Source organism: Miniopterus natalensis, chromosome 6 (assembly GCF_054644295.1).
Source record: "Miniopterus natalensis isolate mMinNat1 chromosome 6, mMinNat1.hap1, whole genome shotgun sequence".
NCBI classification, from domain to species: Eukaryota; Metazoa; Chordata; class Mammalia; order Chiroptera; family Miniopteridae; genus Miniopterus; species Miniopterus natalensis.
Window position 1 is genome coordinate 76643267 of NC_142086.1, and position 27135 is coordinate 76670401.

A 27135-nucleotide genomic window follows, 5' to 3' on the forward strand; every position below is an offset into this window, starting at 1 on the left:
CCTTCCATCATCTGACCTGCAAAGACTAGAGTGACAGCGTCATGCAAATGCTGCAGTCCCGCAGGTCTGGGAGAGGGTGGATGCTAGACTGTGAGTTAATGTTAATGATGAGCGCAGTGAAAATACCAGGCGCGGCCACCCCCTGCACACAGAGCGCTCTGAGTCAGCATCAGATGCTCTGCCTCGCCTCGCCTGCCTCGCCTCGCCCCGCGCCGGGGGTGCGCCTGTGCCTGCGCCTGTGCCTGCGCGCGCCTGTGCCTGCGCCCGTGCCTGCGCGCGCGCCTGGGCCTGGGCCTGGGCCTGTGCCTGCGCCCGTGCCCGCGCCTGTGCCTGTGCATGTGCCTGCGCCCGCGCCCGTGTCTGCGCCTGTGCCTGCGCCTGTGCCTGCGCCCGTGCCTGCGCCCGTGCCTGCGCCCGTGCATGTGCCTGCGCCTGTGCCTGTGCCTGTGCCTGCGCCCGTGCCTGCGCCTGTGCCTGCGCCCGTGCCTGTTCCTGCGCGCGCGCCTGTGCCAGCGCCCGTGCCTGCGCCCGTGCCTGTGCCTGCGCGCGCGCTTGCGCCCGCGCCCGTGCCTGCGCCCGTGCCTGTGCCTGCGCGCGCGCCTGTGCCAGCGCCTGTGCCTGCGCCTGTGCCTGTGCCTGCGCGCGCGCCGGCTCGCTCGGGCACCGTGTCTAGCCGAGGGGAGGGGGTGGCGTGTGAGTGCGTGGAGGGTAAAAGCCAGTCAGTCAGTGAGAAGCAAAGGTACGTTGGAGAGCAACTAAAATCTGACTGATTTCCATCTTTGGAGCATCAGATGTATTCCCTAAGGAGGATGGGTCTCCGTGATGGGGGTGGTATAATTATGTTAATGTCATATTTATGGAGGGGTGAGATTTTTCATTCTAATAATTGCTTGAATGCTATGGTCAAAAATTGTAAAGCCAATATTCAGTTTTAAGGAAAAGCATGGACTTAGATTTAAGGGGTGTTTTAATTTTTGCTTTTTGTGACAGGCTGCTTTTTTGTTTGATTTAAAAAAAAACAAAAAAACAAAAAAAAAAAACTATTTACTATTTTGAGCCATAACTGATTCAGTATGGAAAAACCAAATGATAAACAGAAAGAGATCTTATATAATGATGCACAGCATCATGGAGCAGAATATTTAAAGTCTTACAAGGCAAAGTAAAGATCTGGACAGGGGGTGGGGGCTGGGGGTTGGAAAGGGGTGTGGTACTAGGGTGGAGGAGGGGGCCAGCTAGCAAGTATTTTGTTCAGCATAGCTTTCCTTGCAGCTTACTTGGAAATGGATGATTCACCTGTTCTGCAGGAAAACATTCTAATTCTTTCCGTGTTTTTGTGTTTTTTTTTCCCTCCTCTTTTCCCTTTTAAGATCAACCACTTCAGAAGAACCAGATTGCACTTCTGTGGCCAGGACTTTTATGTTATGGCTGGTCCGATTGTTTTACCCTGCGTTCTATGCTACTAAACCTTGGATCATTCCTAAAGTACAAATTCTGTTCTCCAACCACAAACAAGGCTAAAAGATCGGAGGAAATTCAGTGAATGTACAGGATTGGGATTGTGCATTTTCCAAAGTATTGAGCTTTCGAACGCAACTATTTAAGATATAGAATCATTTTTTTTTCTTATCTTGCCAGCATCTTAAGTTTCATGTTTATTAAGTGGCATTGCTCAAATAGCTACAGAGTATGCATGGAAATATTTGCTGTCTGAATAGTTTGGAGATTCAAAGAGAAAACTCAAGCTTCAGAGGTATTAAATTATGACATGCAAAAAAGTTTTTGTTTTATTCTTAACTGCAACAGTATATATTTAAATCAGATTTAAAGTATTATATGTCCTGGGCCCACCTTAACAGTTGTGCTGTATAGAAGTCTAATGGGAAGCAAAATTTCAATCAGGGTCCCATTACTGGCATATAATCCTTTTTGAATGTAATAGAACTATGGTGTTGCTGTACAAATCTGCTAGAAACAGATTTTAACCCATTTGTAGTCTTTTTCTTTGAATCTAATGGAATGACTCTTAACTGTTCATTGTGTGTATTGTTTCTCAGATTCTTCATTATTTTAAGGTCTGTAAATGGTCATCATCGTGAATATTCAGCTCATCCTAACTTTTATATATCATATAAAATATTTCTACATATGTATTTTAATTGGCATTTAGAGGGAAAAGGTTAACTGAACCCAACTGTAATTTCTAAGCTAGCCTTATAGCTGAAGAAGACGACTTCTACTGCAACAAACCAGACTTTTCCTAGTCCCTGAGACCCTAACTTGTGAGGTATTTCAGTAGCATCACAAGTCAGGCTCTTGGGACCTAGGCGGAGGGGAACCAGCAGCTTTGGACCTTATTGATTGTCTGCAGTTACCACCAGAACAAAAGAACATACACAGATTCTGCTTAGGAGAAAAGAACAATGCTCTTCTTTATAATCAGCAATGTTTTCACCAGGACCCACCCCCAAAAATACTATTTTCAGAAACTGTACTCTAACCTGATTACAGAGTTTCACTGAATAGCATTTATATTGTTTATAATGACCATATAAAAGCAATATATCTGTGCAAGAAACAAAATTAAAATACAAGTGCTTTTAAAATGCTTTGTTTGGTGTATTTTAAGGTGGCTGGTCTAAGAGAATATCTCCTTAGTTAATAATGAAGAGAATGGTTTATATTTTTATAACTTCATATGCATAGAATATATATGTTAGCTACTTATAGAAATCCTATGTGTCTCCAGGTAACTGTGGCTCAGAATATGCAACATATAGCTGTAATCATGCTTGAGGCCTAGAAATAAAATGATTTACAATCTTCTTTACTGATCCTATTAGATTTTACTATTCATTTTAGAAGAATGCTGCTTTATATGTGGTATTTATGGCCAGTTTTCTAGCCAGACAAAATATTTTGAATGTCTGATTATATTAGAATATTCTCTTCTTGTAAGAGTTCAATAGAAAGTTATCAGTAATTAGCCAAAATATGGTACCTTTAGTTTTTATATTTTAGTTTGTATATGTTATGGACCTCTGTAAGATAAATCAGAAACAGTATGAAGTCAGACTGTTCTACTTGATCTATCAGCTGAATCAGTGATGCATAGATTTAGTTTTACAAGAATTTTAGTTTTATAAGAGGTAACTATTCCAACTATAATGTGTTATGTTCGAACATTATTGGCCATTACCACATCAAATATGTATCTTTTGTAAGTAGAATTGATATATTAAATCTATTTTAAAATTTTACAATAATGTTGCAGATATTAAGATTCAAAATGGAGAGGAGAGATTTTCCATAATAGAAGAAACAAAGCAATTTCATTCTTTTAACTCTAATGCTTTACATGAGTACTATAAATTTATGTCTTCTGTATTGTTAAAATGAATCTATGAATATATTCTAGAATGCTGTATGAAATCTTTGTTCACCTTTTTATTGAATTTGTTACATTTACTTATGATTTGAAATATCACAGAATACAGATTACCCATGAGCTATATTTCTTTAAAAATTAAAATTACAATATGGTAAACATACTCCTCATCCATCCAAGGAACATAGGATATATTTAAGCATATATTCACACTATGCCTATTCAGGTTATTTATTTATATAACCTATTTCATTTCTCTAGAATCTCTGAAATTTTAAGTGTGTGCATGTGTGTTATAAACATGTTTTAAAATTCTAAATGAAAAGAGGTAATATAAACAGTAAAGATTTTTGGTAGTATTTATCTTTTACTTCTTTTAGCTTAATTCTCATTGAAATTAAACATTTTTAAAAGCATACGTTTCTCAATACAAATAACTATATGCATGTATCTACAAAGAACTCTATGTATATGTATCTACAAATACACAGAAACTTGATTATATTTAATAGCAATGTTTTTACAATGGCTCAGAAACTACTTCTTATATAAAACAATATCACATACAGGTATATTTTTACAGACACCTGTTTAACATAATCATAGATGATATATGTAAGATATTACATCAGTTTAGTTCCAAAATAATGTAAAGGATAGATGTTTATTGGCTGTACTGATATAGATATAAGCTATTGCAAATGTAATGTTTTCTTTTTATGTTATATTTGTGAACTGCAGTATATATTAATTTCTATTTCATAATAGATAGGTACCAAAACTAAATTTACACTGCAGTGATGTTTATTTTCTCCATAGACATATGTCAAAATATATATATTTTTACTAATCATCATGCATTCTTTGAACCCTTTCTGTGTAACTTACATAAACTGTCTTTTCTAAAAGCGTCATTGATAAAGCTTTTCTCTTACTCCACAAAGGTGAGTAAAGATATAAGTGGGTGACTTTGTTTATGTAAACTTCTTTTATGCTGTATCTAGATAGATGGATGACACTTTTTCTGCATTTCTATCGTAGCTGTCACAAGATAATAATATTGTTTGGGGGCTGTATAATATGATTTGGAAAATCAGATCATACTAAGCTTAAAATAAAAGGAGAGATCTACAACAAAGAGCGAGAAATGGTGTGTGTTGCATACAAAAAAAGCAGTGATATTAACAATTCGATGGCTTCCTGGTTGGGAGACCAGCCTGAGCCAGACGCATATATTAAGGGCTGTCTGCTGCTGGTGCAAGCTTGCTCAATGCGGTAGAAATGAGGAATCACCTCCTCTCTGACACTAGCTTATTTTTACATTTTAATTTTGAAATAGAAAATCACTTTTTTTACATAAGTATACCAGCCCTTTGCCTTTTCCTTTCTCACATTGTTTGTTAATGTACTATGAACTACAAGTTCCTTTAAAAAAAAAAAAAAATCACTCACCTTAAACATCTATCAAAAACCAAGGAAGTATTAGTTTTTCTTTTGTCTCTTTCGCATTGTTCTGTTAATAGTATGATACTCAGGCTTTTAACTTTTAATCTCTGAGAGGAAGACATGAGTTTTCCAAAATGGCATTTTTTTTAAAAGCCTTTTAGGATCCAACAAGGAAGCCACTTCTGGAATTTTGCCAAATCTAAATATAATTTCATTTCAGGGTTCATGGGATCGATATCTTTCTTAGTGTAAAGTCCTAACACTTTAATGTTCCAGTGAAACTACAGAAGGTGCAGAGATATTCTCAAGTCATTGAAGCATTAGGCTACATTAATAATACCTAGAAGAGGTGTAAGTATCTCAGGGGACCTGTAGTACAAGTTAATTACTAATGAAATTAGAAAAGGTATACACTCCCAAAATTCCTCTTCAAAGGGTATACGGGCACAGGTGCCTGGGCTTGGTCAAATTCACCTGATAAATATGGAAATACAAGCTGTCCTGTTTGAATGAAGAACAGAACATACAGGGTGAGCTAACGCCCAAATTTTCTAGCTGTTTACACATGCAGTGCAGCCTACATTTTTGTAGGCAGCAAATGCAGGCATGGTTTTGATTACTTGGATTATTTTATTTCATTTCTTACTTTTCATTTAACTTAGCACTCAGATCCCAGTGATCTCTGAGTGACAGTATTTGGAAAGGAAAACAAAGTTTAATAGAAGTTTTTAAAAATCCTGGGCATTTGTAAGCATATGAACAATATACCTTTTTTTTTTTTTACAATATACTTTTTAGTGCAGCTTCGAGACCTCATATTTATTCTGCAGAAATTTAGGTGTTACTATTATGTCATCTCCATATTTCATTTTCTGATCTATCAGAAATCAAACATGCACTGAGGCATATATGTATACTTTTATTTTTTTTTAAGTCTTAGTAAAAACAGTATAAAAATTGAGATATCATCTTAAAATCATTCAGAACAGTTTTTCAATGAGCTAGCTTCCATTTTTATTAAAGTTTGCTTTTCCCCCTACATCTTCCCATATTAAATGTAGCTTTATCAGATGAAGTGCATTACTAGCCAGTAATGTGAAGTTATATGTAATGTTTATTTTATTTTTTAAATTTATATTTATTGTTGAAAGTATTGCAGATGTCCCCTTCCGTTCCCCCATTGATCCCCACCACCCTGCACCTGCCCCATTCCCAGGCCTTCCCCATACAAATTGTCTGTGTCCATGGGTTATCCCGTTATGCATATAAGGTCTTATATGTAATGTTTTTAGCAGGTGGAATTGAAGGTAATTGAAATTAAATAGCTTTATTTTATATAATCTGTCAGCTAATTCCAGGTGTATTTTATAGAGAATTCAAAAGTGAAAAATTCTCAGACGGTGAAATAAATTTTTTAGTGTTGATATAAGGAATGGGATTTTAAGTTGTTACTTTAATAATTAATCCCTAAACAAACAAAACAAGTGTAAAAATAATCATGGATTATATTTGTTACGTCAACTAAATAGGAATAATACCTCCTAGGTTTTATCTTGGCCTTTAAGGTGTTTGGAGTGTTTTGGGTTCTTTTATAAAAACGGATTGAACCATTCCTTTTTTTCCTAAGAAGTTTCTCCCTCTCTGTTGGTAGGTGTCAGATTTGTGAGCAGCAGGTGACTATTCTTTGGAATCATCTTTCCTTGCCTTTGAATTAGCTTTCCCTAGACCAAGAGTCAGCACCAATGTTGTATACATCCAAATTGGTAGGTCTTTCTTGAAACCCTTCTATGTATTTTTCCGGTCATGTGAGTGAATTGTGAGAAATTATAGATTTTCATTGTGATTGTCTTTCCAGTTTCCAAACATCTTAAGTAAGAGATTTGGGTGGTGTTGAAACACTAGCCAGTGGAAGTGTTTGATTTTATAGGATTTAAAAATGTAATGTCTTTCTCATAGTAGACTTCCTATTCTTGGCTAAGAGGGGAACCAGGCGGTGGCTAAGTTATCACTCTGTTATACATCACACTACATTAAGCCCAGCCTGTGCATTTGTAAACCTCAGGGAGGTTTCCACATTAGACAGCATTTTTTGTTGGGGGATTACACCACAGTCGGTGCCCTTCACTTCTCTCTCTCTTCCTGGCCCCCCTCTAACTAACATGGAGCCTTTTCAACTTCTTCAAAGAAGTGGGGGGGGGGGGAAGTAGACTCTTTATTAATGGCAAAAAACAAACTGGCTGCTAGACTTCCGAGACAGCCTTCTAATAATAAAGCAGAGTAGGCCCTGTGACAAAGAATTCCTGAATGTATTCCTAAATATATAAGGAAGCCTATTTAAATTCACCAGCGGGGCTTAGGGGACAAGCAGCAGAAAGTTTAGAATTCAATTCAAGCCATGCCAGAAAGTGAAAATGTACTTAAAAAAGGATTTCTGAAACAATTGTTCAAAGACATGTCAACTTTTAAGGTTCTTTCTAGAATAATGAAATTTGTACTCTAATTTCTGTGGTGACTTTGTCCATTAGAAAGGAAAAGTGATTAAAAGTGATAAAAGTGATCTCAAAGGAATTGTATCTTATGTTTAAAGAAAATGTATTTCTTTTCCATAGGGTGTGCTCCAGTGGGGACCACTTAGTGCACTGACTAAAATCACCCAAATATATACACAGGACAAAGAGATGATGTATTTTTTTTCAGCAATTAAACCTATCATAACACAATTGTTCTTCCTACTTCGGAAGAAAAATACTCATGTTCTTTCTAGTTAATTTCCTACCACTCAATTCTATGATTTCTATTTTAGATAATTGTAATAAAGTAATTCTGAAAGAAAAAATTTTTGATAAATAATAGGACTATTTGATATTAAATTTGAAAGATAAAAAACTGACCGCTACCTTATCTTTTACCGACTTTAAGAAATGCTCTTTACCTTTTATTTATCGATAAGACATGCTTCTATAAGGAGGAGTACCCACATCTATAAGAATATATAGGACTTATTTGTCCTAATGTTGAGGTAAAAGTCCTAATGTTGAGGTAAAGGCCAATATGGCCTGGACTCAGGGATGAAATTTCTAGCTGGCTTTTTCCTAATGTCTCTTTTAGAATGAACATAGATATTGGGGGAAAAGATTGTCATTCTTTGTCTCAGGTATTACAAGTGTAAAGGAGATGGAAACCTCAACTCACTACTGACTTGTCTTTATTGCCATTTTGGAGATTCAGCTTCAGAATTCATCTGTCCATAAATATAATTTAACAACTCAAACTATTGATTTATTAATTCATCCATTCATCCACAAATGTATATCCAGCATTAAAAAAGAACTCAGTGAATTAAGGCTGCATCAACACATAAGATTCCTAAGGCCAGTTAAGAGTTAATCATTTAACAAAATTTGACTTTAAAATTAAAATCAGAAGTATGGATATTGTATATAAATGTTAAATACTTAATGATAAAAAGTAGTTATTGCCCTCACTACAAATAGATGCAGCCTCGGACATCATACCAAACAACTGAACTGATTTTCATTTGTTTAAGTTTTAATGACATTTTAATATCATGGATTTTAGTAGGCTTAATGGTTGATCAATGAAATAATCCAAGTAAATTCTTTAGCCCAGTTCCTAGCACTGAAAACAAACAAACAAACATTAGCTTTTTTCTTCCTTTTAGGTCTTAGTATTTGCCTTTGTTAAACTATATTTTACATCATCAAAATTTAAGGGTGAGAGGCAGACACCATTAGGAAATCATTTCTGCTTCAGGAACACTAAAAAATAATTTACTATAAATGTCTGTATTATCTATTTCCTGAGTACCAACTATAGGAAAGAAAAAGAGAAATTCTGTTCTCAAATAGCTTGTGGTCTACAAAAGATATCTTCTACTTGTCCAACATGTTTTGTCCTTTCTGTGTAACTTAGCATTTTATAAATCTTGTAATTTGGCAGTTTTATTCTTTTCATATTTTATAGATTAGCATTCTATGTGATTTGTCCTATTTTCTAGTTGTAGAGGAGATAACCTACCTATATACTTTGAGTTGCTTTGAACAGGTGAGGTTTTGTTAGAATTTTGTAGTCCCTTGACTTTTCTTCACATTATTTCCTATACTACACAAAGGTCTTTAAAAAATGTAGGCAGGCCATGAATATTAATAATTATGGTTTATAAAACTGATATTTCCAGAATAATTGAACCAACATGTAATATATGCATATGATTTCTATCCCTCTTTTAAAAAATCATCATTGAATTTCTCTTTTTAAAGTTAGGTTGAATATAATAATATTAATCATGCAAAGTTCCATGAAACAGCAATTATATTAATTAGTCAAAGGACCAAAACATTCTAATCAAGCTATTCTCTGGGAGTTAATATGCAGAATAAACTTGGATTTTTATATTTTTACATCATAAACGCCCCTATTGAACTCGAATAGTTAAGGAGAAGGTAGAAGACTGAAATCCTAACACCATTCCTACCACTAGGTATCTTATGGAACTGAACCGCTCTCCTTTTCACATTCCCAATTTACAACTGATTTATTTAAAAAAAGATGTGGAGGAAGATTATTTTAAAGTGACTTTTAGGGGGGAAAAATTTGTATGTCATTAGATAGTTGGATATTTTTCCATCACAAGGGAAAATTTGAGTCAAAGGTGTAGGAAAGAATGGCCTTAGTTTAATGTAGCCACTTCTCTGTCCAGATGAGAGTTACTCAAATTAGACAGCCCTGTAGGGTAGCAGGACAAGGGTAATCTAGCAAGGTTAACGCCAATGGCAGAAGGTGAAAGAATTTCAAATCAGGCAAAAAACAAACAAAAACATCCAGGGTCCAAACAACCACTACAAATTTCTAAATCACTTAGCATAATATGTTATGGGCTACTGTCACATATGTTTGCCTTTCTAAACTTAATGAAGTCTGTCAACATACAGGCAATATTAAGTTGTTTAGCCCAAATGTACTTTGTACACATTGTAACTAAAAACATTTGCAGCAGCAAATCTCAACCTTGAGAATCACTAGAGATTAATCACATTTTATTAACATTTTCCATGATCATTTAATATATGGCCTATATTAGGAAAGTCAGCATTAGGACTCACTTAGGAATTTGACATTTAAAAAGTTATTTAGGATTATTAGAAATGGGAGTTTGGTAAAGAAGGGATGGTGATTATATTCTTAATCCAGTGCCTGTCTTTGGTCATCATGTTTATGCTATCCTGTTGCAGCACATTTATATCTTTTTATTTTTAACACCAATATTAGGAAGATTTATTTAAATGATTCTTGAAAATCTTTTATTTTGGCTTGTGAATTGATTCTTCCTCTTCTATCTTCTATTAGTTAGATGATGATAGATAGATGATAGATAGATGATAGATAGATAGATAGATAGATAGATAGATAGATAGATAGATAGATAGATAGATAGATAGATAGATTATAGATAGGTAGATGATAGATAGATAATTATATCTGTACATAGTTATAACCATTATATGACTTTATATGATTAGGATGTTAGATCCTTATCTTTTCAGCCCTATTATTTATTATGGTATAACCTGGGCGGTTTTAAAAAATTTTCTATCCAGAACTATTTAGAGATCTTCCTCGATGATAAAAAGATTAATTTGCTATGAATAATGATTCCAATACAAAACATTCTGCTGTTTTTGTTATGCAAATGAGCATGGCTATAAATATAATTTAGAGAGTTTGAAAATTGATTTTAACATCACAATTCTTCTTCTTAATTAATCAGATTACAAAATTATGCTGTGGTTTCCAGTATGTTAAAATAAGTTGTCATATCTGGAACATCTGTTTATGCTCCTATTATGAATATGTGTTTCTAAATGTCTGAAATATACATTGCCATAAACAATATTTGTTATTTAGTCTGTGGGAGTATGATACCTACATCTCCCCATAGTGCTTGTTTCTTTCCCGCTAGGTAAATCTTCCAGATTGTATTTTATCATATCTTTATCAAGATGGAGGAAAAAAGACTAGGATTTTAGTTAAGCCTTGCTGATTGGTTAAGAAAAGTGATGACTGTCATTGGCAGCCTTTCCAGACACTGTACCCTGGCTCCAGACAGTCAGCTGGTACTATCCCTTTGTCTCAGCTATAAATCACAGTCTCCCAATGGCCAAGGCTGACACCTTGACATTTTGAAAAAGAGTAAAAGACCTGATTTGAATGGAAATCAATTAAATTTTACAAATCTTGGGTTACTACTCCAAGCCTTTGCTTGTGTCTTTTTGAAATTTATTTGGCATTTTCATGATCATCAGAAGATTGTTTGTGTGTTATACTGTAACTTCTTTCAGCTGTAGAACTATATTCTTACTTGTTTCTTAAATCTCAATATGGAAAAGTTGATTTTTAAAATTTTATATAAGAAAAAAATCACCAATAAACCAGATTTTATTTTAAACATAATGTATTGATAATCTAAAAATATCACAAGAGCACCAAGTGCTTTTCAGTTTTGCAAACTTTTTGTAAAATGTTCTGTGATTTAAAGATCTGAGCTGTGTACACATATATCTAGATAATCTTTGATTATTTAAGGATGCATTATGTCCATTATGGAATGATTTTGAACTTCAATCAAGCAGGTCTCAGGCTAGAATCCTCTGAAAATATTTTTACTTTTATATCCTTGCACATAAAAAGCAGGTTTAGTATTATAGCGTTGATGACGAATAGCATGTTTTTAATTGTTAAGTAGGTCAGGCATTAAACTCGGCCTCAGTTTTTTTAACCATTCAATCCAAGAGGCATAGAAATAACTCCACAGTTGAGTAGTGTGGAAAGTTCTTTTTAGATATTTTAGGAGCCTGACATTGAATGTTTAAAAAACAATAACCTACTTTGCTGTCTTCCACCTTTAAAAGAATAATACAATTTCTTTAAAACCATAGAGTAGGAGAAACTTCTACTTAGTATTTTTGCTTGCTCTCTTTAAAAGAGTAACCTAAACTCAGTGAAGCCTTAGGATCTCCTCTACACAATTATTTGCTGAGAATTTGGGCATCACTTTGTCTGCCTCGCCAACTACCGAAAGATTAACAATACCTGGCAGTGGTTTCTCTTATCATCTTTAGTATTAGTCTTGTCCCAAATCCCAACAGAAATACCCTTTGAATGATAAATTCATATTTTACAAGCTACATGAGCAAGTGGAATCATAGACAATTAAAAACAAGAGGCACCCAGCCCTTAAATCTTTTTATCCACACTTCTACTCGTCCATTCATTCATACTCTACACAAAACAAGACCCATTTTGTCAGAAATACAAAATGATGTTAGAATTCCTTCTTCACAGGAGATGATGTTTTTGTGAGAATAATTTTTTTAAAAAAGTTATGAAGATTGAAGGTGAGAGATCCCAAAAGAATATATAAAGAGATGGTTTGGGGGCTCGAGACAAAGCATTTACATGAGTTGTTGAGAATCGAGGAAAATTCCCTAGAGGAGGCTGAATTCACTCCAGGAATAACTCTCATACTCACACCTTCTCTCTCTCTTTTTCTGCCTCTCTCTCATTCACACACATACATATACTCTCTATTTTCATAATTATTTGTAACTTGCTTTTTAATTGTTAACACTTTCTCACAGGTGATCATTTTAGGACATGCTCACATGTTGTTGTTTGAGTAGAATATAATTCATTTAACTAGTCCATTCACAGTTGTAAACTGAGTTTCCTATTATCCTTTCTTCCTTAATATAAACAGAATTCTTAGGACAGATGAACCTTTATATAATCATGTATAATGATTCCCTTGGGATATTAATTGGGACAGATGAATATGGTCTGAATGAAGGTGATGGCAGTAGAAGTGGAGAGAAAAAGAGATATTAATGAAAAATTTAAAATATATAATTGACAGAGCCAAGTGATTAACTGTATAGTGGGATATTTGGAAAATTTAAATAAATTCCCCAAATTATGCTTGTTGCTTCATTTTTCTCTACTTACGTGATCAGTGGCATTTATTGCTTTAGTAAGAGGATAGACACAATGAAGAACAGGGTCAATAGAAGATTTAAGGCTTAGTAGACTTTTTTTTAACTTACAAGGAGTGCAGTAAGCTCAAAGCAAACTCATGATTTGGAAGAGGTAGGCTCTTAAAGAAGAAATGGTTTTATTTTAATTCCTAAAGGGCCTGGCCAGATATATTCACCTGCTGCTAGAGACCTGTATCATAGAATATATATAAAACTTAATCATAAGGTAGAAAAGGGTTTAAGGCATGAGGTAGAGGTGGTTGCCCATCACACAGGACAGCATGAAATTGTCTAGGTTGTGGCCCGTGAGGAGCTTCGAGTGGGAGGCGAAACAAATTGGATATACACAAAAATACGGCATATTCCACCAACAGATTCCTGTTAGATGAGCATGAAGACATAAGAGGGGCCAAGGTCCCTGCCCACCTGGTAGGTTTTGTAGATGCCTGTAGGAACAGCAGCAGGCAAGCCCCACAGTCTGGACTAGTACCCTTCCCCTCCAACCCTCAACCCATCACCTTCCCCAAGAAATCCTGCAGCAGGGCATGGGAGAGATCTGGGAAAGTTCCCTTGTTTTCTAAAGGCATCGAAGGGATAGCTGGAAACAGATGGGGGATGCTGTGAAGAGTCAGAGGATCCGCGACAGCAGCTAGAACCAAGGGTAGAGGTTTCATCAGCAAGGCTTTGCACTTCTTCTGTCTTGGTCCTTAGCTGACACACCCATTTATTTATTCACTCAGTCAACAAACGCATTGAGTATCTTCCATCTGGCAAGCAGATTATTTTAATCTGTAAATTTAGCTTTCATTTGTAAACTTAGTTTCAGGTACAATTTATTTTGTTGCATTTGTTTCACGTTAATGGAACAAATCAATGTCTTTATACCAAATGGAGCATATGCTTCACACTATTCTTACTTATGGATGGATATTAGGATTGCAATTAGAACAAAGCATGCACACCCACACAAACACACCTATTCACAGAAATATAGTAAAGATGCTAAAAAAGAAAAAGTGTAATGGAATAGTTTAGAAAGACTGGGCTCTGTAAAGTCATGGCACATCTCTTCAAAATCATTGACTAAAAGGACATCGTGAGAAAAGCAGTATTAGCATTACTTCTTTGTTTAGTATTTCTAATATCTTTTCTGGAAATTCAGGTGGAACAGAGAATCCAGTGAAATCTGGTACTTTGCATCATTATTAAGCTCATATTTGCAAGTTAATCATGTGTGATAAGGCTGAAATGTAAAAGCATTTGAATCAATAGCTCCTTCAGATGCTTTTCTGATAAAATTGTTTCATTTTCTTTTCTAACTAATTAATGCATGCAAGCAGAAAGATTAAGAGAAAAACTTATTTATATTAGGAGTAACAGAATCCAGTGTTTTGGACTGTACTGTTGGCATCTTTGCAACCAATAAGACCCTTTTAATAATCAGATCTCAGAAACATCTGTCTTAGAAAGGGATACACTTTCTGGCTTCCATTTACTTGAATTAAGTTAGGGTCAAGAGCAGAGGTTAAGTTACTTCTACCTGGAAATTAATCAGAAAATTCATTTTGCCCTTTGATGTTGTTTTTCTGTTCCTTGTGCCTCCCCAACCCACCCACTTTTATCTTCTTAAAATTCTAAAGTTCCCTTTTATGCATTGCAGTTATTTAAAAGAATTTGAAGTTGTGGATTTCTGTCGTTACATAATTATATACTGAAAACATAATAGGGTAGAGCAAAATGTTTTTAAAAGATGTGACATCTATCTTAAAGAAAATTCAGAGACTTCATAAGTGACTCTAATATATTGGCACATTTCAGGCTACAGTCTTAGTGATATTTCTGCTAGAAGAAACCTACTTTCCATTTTGTGTTTTCTCACTTGCGTTACTGCAAAGCGATTCATGCATATGAAAAGGATATTATTCATCTCCATATCCCTTCCTCTCCATACTCCAAACCCAAAGTGTTTATGAGTTATACATAAAAAACACTGCTATATCTATACATTTATGCATATCTAGGTGATAAAAATTTGGTATTACAACTGGATAGCAAGCCCAAGTGATAACATAATGTGTTAGATGTGTCTTATTACTTCATTAATAGCATATCAAAATTGTCAAATACCTTGAAATCCAATAATTGTAACTGACAAGCTTTAGCATGATTTGTCTCCATCGGGAAGGATGGGGCGGGTAAGAGAGAGAAGAATGTGTTTCTGATTTCCTCCTCGAAGTGCATATTACTGTATGGTAAGCTCTTGTCTCTTCTGCAGATATTTTTAATGAGACATTGTTTTTACAGTATTCATGGTAAGTGGCTGCTGACGTTTCTATGTGCATAAGCCATACCATCTTCTAAATTCAGAAATCCAGTGCTGTTCCAGACAGAACTACAGAAATTAACTGGCAAGAAGAAAAATGACCAACCTTTAGAGTTTATCTCCCTCTAAAGTTTCACTCTTCTTAACTCACTGTTTCAGAAAATTATTTCACTTGAAAGTTTAGGCAGAGTTCACAAAGAAAAATTATTTCTCCCCTTCTCTCCAGTTCTAATTCTGCCACTTCGAAAAGCAAATATTATTGCTTAATTCCCAACAGTTTTCTCTCAGGAACGTCTCTGCATGTGGAAATAAGAGGGAAAGAGGGTGACAGTGAATTTCATGGACACAGAGTCACTCATTGCGATGAAGAGGTATGAAGAGTCCCCATCTTTGCGTCCGCTCTGTCTGGGTTTGGGGATGGCAGGGAGGAGGAGAAGGAGGAAGCTTATGTTTTCCTCTTTAAAATGAATTCCCAGTTAGCCATTTACTAGTGGGTTACTTTGAAGCCCAGAAGACACTGTAATTGCATTTTTCTTTTCAGGGATCGTAGCAGATGTTGAAGTGAACAGACAGTGGTAGGCACGGAGAGAATAACCTGGCTTTCCAGACAGACCCACTTGTCCGAGATCAAAGGGCCACAGCACATTTAGGGTTACAGCCTGCTCCCCCCTCCTCCGCGCAGGGGAGCTTTCTCCAGCGTTGCCATGGTGACGCTCTATCTGGCTGCTAGCTCTGTCGTAAGTTATTGAACTGAGACTGGCTTTTGGTTTAGCAGATAATTAGGTTCTGTCTCACAGGTTCATTTTCCTGTGACTGGGACGTGAATATGACCTACAGCTGGCCTCAATTTCAGTGTCACAGACAAAACTTTAACCCTTCCCAAGCTCCCAGCCACTCTCCGAAGCCTTGCCTGTGGGGTGGAAGGCCAGGGCAGCTCATTCTCGCCTGGGGAGGGTTCCCAAGTCCCATTTCATTTTTTTATCTTCATTATAACACTAAGGAAAATGTGGGCAACGTTGCACACTTAGGGCACTTTCAAAATTAAAAATATATCAACAACATTCTGTGTATATTTTATGTATAACATTATATATGAAACTAAATAGTGTCATTCCCCTGCTTTCATCATTTTTAAGGTACATCAAAATATCTTGTGTTGCAATTTGGATTCCACAGTATTTCGTTTTCAAAAACCCCCTTCTCAGGAATGTCAGCTTGGTAACCTGTTCTGAGCTTCAAGAACTGCCAGTTGATTCATGCCCCTCCGCCTCCTTTTTGTAAACCCTAGATTTTTAGCCAACATGTCGAGCTTTCTTTGGAGTCACAGGCAGGTCCATATTACAGGGACCAACATGACCACTCTACTAAAATGCTCAAATGTTCACTCAGGGCTGGAATCTTGCTGGTTTAAAAAACCAGCAAAGATCTGCCCTTTGTCTAAGACAAAGAAAGAATCATAACTTTTGGAACAGATATTGAATTCACAATACCCGGAGCAACACAGAGAGATGAAGGGTTAATATGAGAATGTATGTCTTTCTACGTCAAACAACACAAAAGATCTTCAAGGAAATCTGTGAAAAATTTAGTGTTTTTCACCTCAAACCTTACCATGAAGGGATAGGAAAGGAAGAAGGGAGACTTGAGACTGCCATAATTAAAACATGAATTAAAGGAATCCCATAGCTTAATAGGCTGGAAAATTATATCACTATCTCAATAGAGATGGGGCAAATTTGTAAAAGGAAAGATTGAGATGATTCTGCAGTTGTACACTGGAACCATGATTAGTCTGTGTGTGCACGTGTACCACATAGATATCTTCTGTTTTAATCCATTCCTGTCCATTGTCAGACTAGATGAGACAGCACCTTGGACGGCACCAGCCTCAACCGTCCTGAGTGTGTCCTGCGGATGCAGAGGACTTGGTGCAGAGGGTCAGGATGGGGGAAATTTGTATGAATTAAGAGAGAGAACCGATATGTGAGGAATCAAGTTGTTGCCAGTTATTTTCCACTAAACTGAGCTGCTTTTAACCTCTAATCTCAAGTATATAAAGCCTGTTGTTCTCTTATTAATGATTAATATGTGTTTGTTGAATGAATGTATGAATTCTTCCTTACTGTCCTATATAGTAAGAGCTAAATTAGCACAGGATTTAGGAAGTCCATAAGCATTTTCAATTTAAATTCCTTTTAGCTGTCTTCTCATGGTTCCCAGTAACCCCTCAGCTCTACACATGCCCATCATCTCTTGCCTGCATTTTTTAAAGAGCCTCATAACTGATCTTCTACCCTCTATTACCTACTATAGACATTACTACGCACAGGAGACTGAACACTAGTCTAAAATGCAAGTCACTTGAAGTGAGCACCCTCCTCACAACTTCCCAGTGGTTTTACATGTAATAAGAATAACACCCAAAGCCCTGTATGGACTTGCCTCTGCCTACCACGTTGACATCACTCCCCTCGTTACACTCCACCTTGCTTTTCCTCAGCCAGCCAAGCACACGCCCGCTGGAGAGCCTCAGCCTTCGCTGCTCACTCTGCCAGGAATGCATGGCTCACTCCTTTATTCTGGTCTCTCTGCTGAAATGTCGCCTCCTTAGAGATGCTTTCCCTAAACATCTTTAAAAGCACCTCATTGATTATCCAACAACTTTTCTGCTTAAAGTTTTCTTCATAGTGCTTATCACTTCTTGATGTATTAGACAAGCAAAGAAGTATATGAGTTTCCCATTACAATGTAAGCTCATATGGGCAGGAGCTCTGATTATTCATGAGTATACCTCAGTGCCTAGAACCTAGGGCTGGACCCTAGTAGCCTTTAATAAATATTTGTTGAATGAGTAAATAGGACAGTTATTAAATGAAGAAATTAAACGCAGAGGGTCTGGTTATCCCAACCTATGTGAGACTAGTTATGAGTGTACCTGACATAATGTATGAAATCTTGCCCTACGTGATGAAATTGTATGACTCGATACAATAAAATTTAGGGACAGACCTTATATTCTGGTGTCTCTTCGTCAGATTGAAGTAAAACAAGGAAACTGAGTTTATTTCTGTCTCACTGTTGCATGAATAAAATCCAAAGTAAAGCATAATCCATACACCAAACACATCACAACCCCAGTCATTCACAGAAGACTTTTTCTGTAAATGGCCAGATAGTACATATTTTTGGCTGTATGGGCCACACAGTCTATGTCACAGTGGCTCAGCACTTCTGTTGTGGTGTGAAAACAGCCATAGACAACACATAAACAAGTGGGTGTGGCTGTGTTCCAATAAAATGTTACTTATAAAAACAAAATCAGCCACATTTAGTACCTAGGCCATACATAGTGTGCTGACCCCAATGTAGAGTCTTTCCCCAATTTTTCCTCCTGCCAAGGAATTGAAAAAATGCTCAAAAAGTATGGCTCCCTTATCTGGTTCTTTCAAGAAATGAAACAAATTGGCATTTGTCTAGTAGGTGGAACACACCGGAGGCTGGTTCCTTTCTTTCCTCCCCTTATTTTTCACAGCTAGTCAGTTCTCAACTCTAACTTGTCATGGCCGTAGAATAACTGGGCCATGTTAGATCCTCACAGTCACAAGCTTTCTTCTAGGAAAATGAAAGATGGATACATACAGTGGTGCATTGGTAAATGTCTAACAACTGGCTTTCTAGGGGGAAAAAGACGACCACTAATTTCTGTAGCAAATTCTCCCACCATGGCCATTTTCAACTACCAATATGATGTCACTTAACTTGGAGTTGAGAAGGATGTGCATAATAGTTTCCTAAATCAGCATGAGCTGGCTCCAGCCCACAGCAGGATGCATATTTAAAAGCTGCAATAACTTTGCTCACTGCCATTGCTAAGTCTGGAGGGAAGAATGATGGTCTTGATGGGAGCTGGATGGATGATCTTTTGGAATGTCAAAAAAATAATGAAAAAAAGTATATCAATGTAATGCTGAATGTAAAGCCCTTAGCTCAGTATTTGGTTAAAATACATACTCAGTAAATAATAGCTATTACCTTCTTAGTTTGTTATTATAAGCATTTAAATTAAATGTTTAGCTACAGATTCAATCCAATGTTAATGCCTTTGTGTTAATAAGGCTTCTTAAGATTGAAGCAATAGAGATAAAGGAATTTTATGTAGCTATTCATGACTCTACCCAGCTCAAGGTTAAGACAGCAACAACACACTCCAGCCAGGATAAAAGAAGCTCCACTTGACTGCAGCACTCCATAACACTTCACAAGGGTCAAGCTGTGTTATTTCCCTTCAGTGTTAAACAAAATGCATCTTAGGAGCGTAGTTCAATTATTGATTGAATAATGGGTTCAGTTTGACTATAATCCAAACAAATACAACCCAACAAGTTCAAGACCAGGAATGGGCCAACGAAAAGGTAAAGGTTTCACCCCAGTTTCAAGTCAAACACTCTGACTGAATGAGTAACATGGATGTCGGATATTATTTGGTCACAAGCAGTACAGTTCGGATCCAGTGGGATAAAACTGATGAAATAACAAAACATTGACAATAATTTGAGTAACCAGACACCAAAATGGACATCAGTCTGAAAGAAAGTAGTGAGAAAGATACATATGGATCCTGAAAGTGATTAATATACAGCTTAGGTCTAAATACTATGTATTAGGAGGAAAAGCTAATATCGGCTGTTTCGAATACTATGTAATTGCTTTTTTAAATTATTTACCCTCTAGTCTCCTCTGCTCATTTCCTTCAATCTGTAAAATTTTCTGAGCTTCTATAAAATGTATGACTTAGTCTTTGGTCTGTGAAATAAGGTAAGAAGAAGAATATTCCTTTTAACCTTCTAGCTAATCTTTACCTTTTTCTCTGTGCTTCTCTTGGCACACAATTTATTTATACTGGTTTTATAGCAGTTATCCTGCTGTTCCTTAAGGGCTCACTTTCCTAGAAGACTCATTTTAACAGTGGTCTACTTCAGCCCAAACCCTGATCAGAACCCCCCTCAACACCCAAATATCACTGAATGGGCTGGATTTTCTGTTTAAATGAATTCTTCCAGATGTATTTTTTGCTACATTTTCTTTCAGTTTCCTGATTATACTAATATTAATGAAAATATATTTTAGATAGTCATCTTTCTTTTTAAAAGCTTCTATTATAGAAAATTCAAAATATATACAGATTAGAGAATAGCATAAAGAACCTCTGTGTGCTCATCACATATAGAAGTTAAACTATTCAAGTTTTTTGTGTGGAGGAGGGGGGTAATTCACATCGTTTTCCTCCCAGCTATATTGAGATGTATTTGACATATAACATTGTGTAATATATTGAGAAATGATACAACATTAAGGTTAGTTAACACATTCATTACCTCACATATTTTATAGGTACCTTTTCTTTTTTTTCTCTAGGGTGAGAACATTTAAGATCTACTGTCTTAGTAACTTTAGGGTAAACGAAATAGTATTGTTAACTAAAGTCACCATGTTATACATTATATCTCCTGAACGTAGTCATCTTATAACTGGTATTTTGCACTTTTGACCACCATCACTCATTTTCCCCATACTCCTGGCAGCACCAACCTATATTTTGTTTCTATGAATTTGGTTTACTTATCATAATGCTCTCAAGGTTTATGCATGTCACAAATGACAGGATCTCGCTCTTTTTTATGGCTGAATAATATTTCATTGTGTGAGTATATATATATCACATTTTCCTTACCCATTCATCCAATGATAAACACAAGTTGTTTGCATAGCTTGGCTTTGTAGATAATAATGGAATGAACATGGAGGTGCACTATCTCTTTGAGATAGTGGTTTCCTTTCCTTCTAATATATACCCAACTATTCAACTTCTTGTGTTTATAGCCAATCTGATTTCATTCATACCTACCATTCACACATTCCTAAAGTCCTGGATTATTTTGAAGCAAGTTCATGCAACATATAAAATGCATGCATCTATAAATATTTCAATGTGTATCTCTAAAAGTAAAGTACTGTTTTTTAAAGCACAGTAGCATTATTATTCTTACAAATATTTATAGTAGTTCTCTAATATCAAGTATCCATAAATGTATAAATTTTCCTAGTTGTGTCATGTTTTGCAGTTAATTTGCTTGAATGAGGATTTAAGCATAGGCCACAGACAGCATTTGATTGACTTATTTCCAAAGCCCCTTTCAAGCTGTAGGGTTGTTTTTTTTTAGTTCTTTGCAATTTATTAGTTGATGAAACTGAATCAGTTGTCCTTTAATGTCTTTCTCATTCTGGATTTTGCTGATTGCCTCCCTATAGTCTCATTAGCCATGTTTTTTTCCTACTGGCATTTTGTGTAAACAGAGAACCAGACTGAAATGTTTCATTCAGGGTCTTTTATTGTTTTAGTAAAATTCATTCATAAATGCTATCATGTATATCTCATTAAAAAGCACACAGAAAGCCTGCCTTTATTCTGGCTGAGTGGGAGGAGGTTTGTGATTTTATAAGTACAGTTGATCCTTGAGGCTAGAGGCACTGACTCATGCACAGTTGAAAATCCATGTATAACTTTTGACTCCCTAAAAATTTAACTATAGTCATCCCTCAGTCTCTATCGGTGATTCACTCGAGGACCCCATAGATACCCAAATCTGCAGATGCTCAAGTTCCTTATATAATATGGCATAGAACAGTGCATACAGTCAGCCCTTCACATCCTCAGATACTCAATTGCAGATTGGAAACACTGTTTTTGACCTGTGATTTGTTGAACCCAAGGATACAAAACCCAAAACTTGGGGGGTACTCAGGGCCATCTGTATGTTTATTGAAAATAATCCACATATAACTGGACCCATGCAGTTCAGACCTATGTTGTTCAAGGGTCAACTCTATATTTTATGGTCGCATCATCTGAGAATCAAATATTTCATGTTAGAATTTAATATGTAAGTATTTCATGATATTTCAAAAAGAGCACCTTAATCTCTAGTGATTCCACCAAATGAGCAAGTTTGAGCACCATTTCCCTAGTGAATGTCAGAATGAATTATTCCACTCCTATATCTGAAATTGAATTAAAATATGGAGAAAATCCAGGGGAGGTAGCTTTGAACAAACACAAGATTTTATATAGAACTTCTCCAATCCAAAATATTCCTAGGTTATTTTCAGAAAAGAATGAGTGCATTATAGCAGTACTGTATTGTGCTAACCTTTATAGGAGAAGACCAATATGCACTAGATTGCAGGGGCAATGGAAGGCATCAGAATTGTCCTGTGGTGGAGCACATGAACCATTTCAGCCTACTCCAACGAGATGGTGCATCCTTGTCACTATCCTGGATGCAGAGTTGAGATAAAATTATAAATAAATGATATGAAATGTCAATTGTCTTTTTAAAAAGCAGGAGTATGTGTATTCTTGAAAATAAAAGTATGTGATTGTTTACCAACTTTCAGAAAATCTTTTTGATTTCTCTTATTTAAAAAAGTGGAAAATTAGGGGGTTTTAATTTATAGTTAGCTCATTATGACAATCTTATATCTCAGATATGAAGAGAACATATCTATTATATATTTATTGGGGATAAATATAGTTCATCTTCCAAATGAATGGAGGTTTTTAGTTTAAAAATGTGGTATGATGTAAAAAATACTTCATTTACTCAATAATATATCACTAAAATTAAACCCATATTCTATTTTGAAACCATTGGAGAAAGCTTACTTAGACTTGAGAACTGTATTACCTTTATGAGTTCTCTTCAGGTTTTAAGGTTCATTGAATCTCTTTCTCATTCCATATCAGGGATTGGAGAAGTTTTTTCAGAAAGTTCTGTAAATCTACAAAATAAAACGTGGGAGTCTGTGACCCACTTCTTAAACTTATATTCTTCCTACCGTGTTTGCCCCCAAAGTAAGAATATAGACATGTAAGGTTGGCTTTATTAGTTGCTATTTTGAAGAAAGTGAAACCATAAAATAGTTTAAAGATACAGTATCTTAAAAATTACCCACCCTCTCCTCTGAGACTAGAATTTCTTAGCAGTACATCTGGCTTACACCATGCTCTACTAGGCCTATCATTTTCAAAGGTGGGGCACTTACTACTTTGACAGGCAGCTAATGACATATTTGACTAGCTCTAATTTTTAGAAATATTTTTCTTATTTGAGCCAAGTTTTGTCTCTGGAACAATACCAAATATGTCTACATGATAAAACTTTGAGTGTTTGAGGTCAGTTTCCATGCCCCTCTTTCCCACAAATATTTAATATGTTATAATACATTTTCAAGGATCCCTAAAATTATTGTATTATTACTATACTCTACACAGAGTGAAGTGTATAGTTTTATAGGCCATCAAGTTTGCCCAAGATTTTTGAGCCCAACTGCAAGGAGTTGGGGTCCAGCTATGAAGTTAAAAAGAAGAGTACATAAAAGACCACCCTTACTTCTGACACCAACTCCAAGTTCAGGTTGTCTCAAATCCACCCTCAGGTTTGATAATTCTCTAGAGAGACTCACAGAACTAACTGAAGCCTATTCTACTTACAGTTTCAATTATTACAGGGAAGTGACACCCAAACTCAGCCTAAGGAAGAGACAAAGTACAGAGTCTGGGAGGGTTCCTAATGGGAAGTTTCCATTGTCCTCAGGATGTATTCCCAGTCTAGTATTGATTTGTGACAAGACAGGTGTATTGCCAACAGAGGAAGCTCCTGTGAGCTTCAGCATTTGGGGTTTTATTGGGGTTTCATTACATAGGTAACATTGACTGATTGATTTACCAGGTTACCCAAAGGGTTCACTATGCATAACAAACACTCCTAGCACTTCGGAAATTCCAAGGGTGTAGAGGTTACCCCCAGGAACCAAGTACAAAGGCTAGACTCTCTTTTGGGTGAGGCCAAATTCCTTATTGTGCAGTATTTTCTTGGATAAAACACTCCTATTCCTTTATTTTACATAAAATATAGTTTTAGAAGCTTAACATATCTTGGTTGCATTCCTCTAGATAATTCTTAGTTTATCAATGTCCTCTTTTGGGTCCCAGAAACTTTGGGTAAATTTGGTAGCTAAGTATATACTTTATATCACTTGTCTCCAGAAGCTATGTCTATATTGAAGTATTTGACCTCTAATATAAAGTGTGAAAAAATACATTGGACATGGGAGTCAGGCAGAGAGGGAGAATCCTGACATTTAACAGCCATTAAACCTTGTAAAAGTTACATACTCTTTCTGAGCTCCTGTTTCCTCATAGATACAGAGGTAATAACAGTCCATATGTTATGAGCACCAAATGAGATCACATGTAAAATCTTTAATGTATCATAGGAGTTTAATAAATATTAGTGTTTTTTATGGAAACAATTCTGGATGCTGTTTGCAAGGTATCTTATACAACATTTGCCTACCAAGTCCTCTAGACTAGAGGTATGCATACATTATTAAAATAAAACAGAATTTATTCAATTCATCAAATATTTATCTAAGTCCAGCTGGGAAGTGTGAAGCATTATGCTAGTGATTGAGACAAAAAGACAGTTTCTGCCTTCCTGGAGTGAGAACATGTTCATAAACACTTTGATATAAGTAGGTGTTGAATTAAGGTACATGTCTGGTTCTATAATGGAAATCAATGGGGGAAATCCTGGTTGGCGGTGTTGTAGAACACTTCTCTAAGAAGGTGATGTGTCATGGAAAGCCCAGAGGACTAGGAGGGCTCAGGAATAGTGAACACCATTTTTCAGAATTTCTAAATGAATTTACTTGGTAGAAAAGTAAGTTCCACAACACAATGTAAATAAATTCATGAATATAGGAACAAAATATAAAAATGACCATATTGTCAGAAATGAGTTCCCTAAAATAAAGGGCAGTGTTAAACAAACAAACTTCTAGCTTTATATTAAAAATATCTGTTCATTTTATTGGGTTATAAAGAGATTCCTTTTGTTCTTTGTACTTAAAAAATTCAGAAGAGTTTACCTAATTTTGAAATTCATTATGTCAGTGTTTTAATTCAAGGAAATTGTAGATTTTATTTGAGGCAGGCAGTTCATTTGAGAACTATGAAGGAATTAAACGTAATTAATTTGTTTATCAAACAATTCATTCTGCAAATATTCACTGGGTATATTTATTCTGTGTTCCAGACACTGTTCCAGCCTCTGTGGGAAACTGACAACAAACAAGTAGGTAAATATATAGACTGTCAGATGATGGAAGTGCTGTCAAGAAAATGAAAGTGTAAAATGGGTGACAGTGTCGAAGAGTGGAATTTGATCTTTTATATAAGTAGGCCAGGAAATACCTTGTGAAAGACATCTGAGCAGAGACAATTCTTAGTGTGGGAGCGTGTCAGAGAGAGATCTTTGAGTGAAGGTTCCAGGCAGAGAAAAACAGCAAGAGTGAGGTTCCTGAGGTTGAAGCATTCTTGGCATTTTCCAGGAACAGCAAGGACTCCAGGGGGCTGAGGAGCATGGAGGGAGAAAGGGTGGGAAAGTGCCCTCACATTGGGCTCTGTAGCCTATTGCAGAGACTGAATTTTTTACAAGCACTCTCCATCTATGTAACCTGACCCTTGCCTACTTCTTAAACCTATGTCTTCACTTCCTGTCTTTGATTTCCCTACATCTGTGCTGTCTAATATGCTACCCACTAGCCATATCTGGCTATTGAGAACTTGGAATGTGGCCTCTCCAAATGGACAGTACGAAAAACAGTAAAAATCTCAATGATTTTTATATTCTTTGATATGTTGAAAACATTTTGAATACATTTGCTTAAATAAAATTAATCTCTTTTAACATTTTTATTTTGAAATAATTCTAGATTCCCATGCAGTTGTAAGAAACAGTAAGAGAAATTCTGTGCTCACTTTATCCAGTTTTGTCCAGTGGTAACATCTTGCAAATCTGTTGTCACAATATTACTGCCAGGATATTGACAGTGACACAGTCTTATTTAGATTTCCCTAGTTTTAATTCTACTTATTTTGTGCGTGTGTGTGTTTAGCTCTATGCCATTTTATCATGTATGGAGGTACATGTTTTCACCATCATGTCAAGATTCAAAATAGTTCCTTCACCACTAAGATCTCTTGCTTTGCATTTTTATAATAAGGTCCACCCATTTCCTGTGCTCCATCCCTCCCTGGCACTACTCTCTAGCAACCACTAGTCTGTTCTCCGTTTATATAATCTTGTCATGTCAAGAATGTTGCAGAAATGGAATCATACTGGGTGTATCCTTTAGCAATTGTCTTTCTTCCCTTAGCACAGTTCTCTGAAAATTGTTCCAAATCATTGCATATATCAGTAGTGCATTCCTCTTTAGTGCTGAATAGTGTTCCACAGTGTGGATGTACCACACTTTAACTACTCACCCATTGAAGGACACCTAGGTTGGCTCCAGTGTTTGCTATTTTGAATAAAGCTGCCACCATCATTCCTGTAAAGGTTTTTGTGTGAATGTATTTTTCTTTTATCTAGGGTAAATACTTGAGTCTAATTGCTGCGTAATATGGTATTGGCATGTTTAGTTTTATAAAGAAACTGCCAAATCATCTTTCCAGAGTACTATACCCACCTGTTTCTTTTACTTTTTATTATATGACTACTAGAAAATTTAAAATTACATATGTGGCTCACATTTCTATTGGACAGTGCTGCTGTGGTGCAGATCACCAAGTACTTCTCTACCCCAGGTTCTTCCTACAGCCTTTCTTTCATTCTGCAGTGTGTTTCCATTATACCCTCGTAAATGCACATGAACTCTAAAGCACGGTAGTTAAGGGCAGAGTCTAAAACCAGATGGCCTGGGTTTGAATCTTGGCTCTACTCCTTACTGGCTGTATGATTTGTTAAGATATTTAATGCCTTTTTCCTCAGTTTCTTTTTTGCAAACATTTTTATTGATTTTTA

General features: G+C 36.0%; 1 long non-coding RNA gene across 5 annotated transcripts in view; it reads left to right on the forward strand.

Annotated features, from left to right (window-relative positions):
• LOC148092953 (uncharacterized) overlaps positions 1-25623 on the forward strand; it is a 305626-nt gene extending 280003 nt beyond the window's left edge. For all 5 annotated transcript variants that reach the window (XR_015714691.1, XR_015714693.1, XR_015714689.1 and 2 more), the window contains one exon: positions 25366-25623. This is a non-coding gene — a long non-coding RNA (uncharacterized LOC148092953). The remainder of the gene's footprint in view (positions 1-25365) is intronic.
• The last annotated feature ends 1512 nt before the right edge of the window (positions 25624-27135 follow it).